Below are 2,799 nucleotides of genomic sequence, written 5' to 3' on the forward strand. Positions count from 1 at the left end.
TGGTGCAGGATAGGTGGTTGCCCTTGAGTGGCGGGCCCAATCCTACCTGTGCACACTGATCCTTATCTTCACTACTGTGGTGTTTGAGGTTTTGCTGAGGCCCTGAGGGAATCATTGCCCCCTTGCTCTGGTTGAGGGTGTTCAGTGCTTGTACTGGTTTCTTGATTTTTTTTTTTTCTAGGCTGTCTGACTTGCCCTTGTTCTGCCTGCTCTTTACTCTGTCTGCCTCTCTGCCAGAGAGGTCAGGCTGCTTGTTTTTATTGGGCACCAGTTAGTGGGCAGGGGCCGACCCCTCCAGCTTCCCCCCAGTACCCCCCCCATTTTTTCAGTTTCTCCAGCGCTTGCTCTGCACCAGTGGGGAAGCTGATCTCCAAGTCCTGGACCTTCAGGTAAGTGCCACATGTCCTATTCAAGGCACCCTGGCCTCACCACTCCTTCTTGAGAGGGCACAAGAGTGGTAGCCAGGAGGATGATGACATTTACTGACCCTCTTCTGGACTCCTCTTGGGCCTCTTGGAGGAAGCAGGGAGGGAAGGCCCTCATTCTCAATGCTAGAACCATTAATTCCCTTCACGTCTCCCATCCCCAGCTGGTTCATGGGTCTCAGATGGTGCAACAAAGTGCTGATGTCCATTTTCTCTTGACTGTGTTCAGTTCAGGAACAGTTTGTATCAGACCATTGGCTGGCCTGGGGTACGGGACATCAGCCCAGCCTTCATGTCAGCATCCTTTTTGAGACTGACCTTGGGAGTATTGTGGATGTCTGTGTCCAACACAGAGTAGGACTTCCACTTGCCCTGTTCTTAACAGGGAGAAGGAATGGGGGGGATTAAGGTGTTGTTGATGGTGATAGATGAGGAAAAGGAGACTTCTCCAGTTCTATCTGCATGTTCTTCTGTGCCTTGAGCTTTAGAACTGATGATGACTTGGGAGAACCTGATTTGGCAGAGTTTGTCCTGGTAAGGGACATTAAGGCTCCCTTGGGGGAATCACTGTCCTTGAAGAAGGCTCTGGCCAATAAGTATCCTCTGGCCAACAAGGTGAATGCCTGAAGCATTCATTCTCATAGATGGTCTCTTCCAGGGCCATGTCCTCTGAAGACTCCCTCACCTTGAAGTAGGCTGCTAAAAGGAGGAGGGAGGTGAGGGCTATGCGGCTGGGCAGACTGCCTGCTCCTCCATTCTCCAGCCTCTGCCAGCTGGGGATTAGGACCATGGGCGGGGTCTGTGTGCTTGTGCAGCAGGTCAGGCTGAGCTTATTGCACTTATTAATGTATGTCCTGGGGTTCAGCTCTCTTCACTGATTTACATGTACCACTAGCCATCTGAATTCTTGTCAGTTACCTTTGCCTTAGGTCCACCTTGAAAGCTGATCCCATCAGAAATGAAAGATTGGAATTCACCAGTTTTATAACACTCCACCTCAACAGAAGAGCTCTGGTGGCTTTGGCAATTGAAACCCCAGTCTGGATTCTTTCTGTGATGAAGTTCTTATCCTTGGGTTTGGGTGGCTGATCTGGTCCCTCTGAGGGGCAATCCTGGGTATGGCTGGAGAGCCTTGGGCCAGCTTGGAGATAGTCCCTCAGGGAGCCCAGAATCTACCATAGAAGGTGTTGTGGAGAATGGGCAAACTGATCTTGGTGATGAAGACTTTGGAGTCCTCTTGAAGAGGCAAAGTCTCCTTGTCTCCAGATGCTTTCTTGTCTGGCAAGTTGCTGATGTCCATGATGTTGCCAGTGATCTCCACTCGACCTGCAATATTCTTCTTCCAAGTAGCAGGTCATCCTTGGCCTTCTTTAGGTAGGATGCTGGTAGCCAGCCCACTTTGCCCAGGTATCTGATATTACCATCAGCCCTCCAAATGCTACTGGACAACCTCCACAGGGATGCCCTTCTCAAAGCCAGTCCTGCCTGCTTTGGCTGGTGTAAGCCTGCATAATGACATATTTCTCTCCCTCAGGACTTCCCAGAGGCCTTGAAGTCCAAGTAATCTTAGCTGTTACTCTGGACCTCCACATAGGTGGTCAACCTTGCTCTTCAGAGGTACTTATGAGCCACTCTGCCCACTCATTATTCCCAGTGACATCTATCATCAACCTGGCCTGGAAGTTCAGCATTGAGTTCTCCTGCTTCCAATAGTTTGATACCATCACACAGTGTTCTAGAATCATGGGCTCGACATGGGTGCCGGCAACAGATTTTCTCTTGGAACTGCCATGGTCCTCGAAAAAAAGAAGCAACAACAGACAGGCACATGGTAGTTAGAGCTGGGTGGAGCCAAGGGGGCTCCATGGATGCAGGGGGCCCACTGGTGGGTGCAGTTGGTCCTATGGTTGGTCCTGTTTCTTCTACTCAGGGAAAGCCCATAGCCCAGTGAACTGCATCATTAATAGCTACAAACGCTGTGCACTGTGCAGCCCGCCAGCAGGTTTTGCTTTCTGGTTTGCAGAATATTTGTCTGATTCGGACTTCTATGTTAAGCTTTTTCCCCCGTCCTTTTTCTTTATTACTTTTAAAGATGTTGTCCCACTGTCTTTTGGCTTTCATGTCTCCGAAGAGAAGTCTGCTGTCCTCTCGACTATTTTTACTCTTATTCTGCCATTAACAAATCTTTTTCTGGGTGCTTTTGATATTTTTTCTTTATCATTTGTTTTCTAGCAATTTGAAAATCATGTTAATCTGATTTTATCATGTTTGGGACCCACTGAGATTCTTATATCTGTAAATTTGTAGTTTTCATCAAATTTGGGGAAATTCTCACCATAATTTCCTTATATGTTCTTCTATGCCTTTACTTCTC

At 48.4% G+C, this 2,799-nt stretch overlaps 1 pseudogene; it reads right to left on the minus strand.

The window, feature by feature from the left end:
* Nucleotides 1–969: 969 nt before the first annotated feature.
* On the minus strand, nt 970–2,546 carry LOC102026443 (annotated as a pseudogene).
* Between the last annotated feature and the right edge of the window lie 253 nt (nt 2,547–2,799).

The sequence above is a fragment of the Chinchilla lanigera genome, unplaced genomic scaffold, assembly GCF_000276665.1.
Source record: "Chinchilla lanigera isolate Chin_1 unplaced genomic scaffold, ChiLan1.0 scaffold00022, whole genome shotgun sequence".
NCBI lineage: Eukaryota > Metazoa > Chordata > Mammalia > Rodentia > Chinchillidae > Chinchilla > Chinchilla lanigera.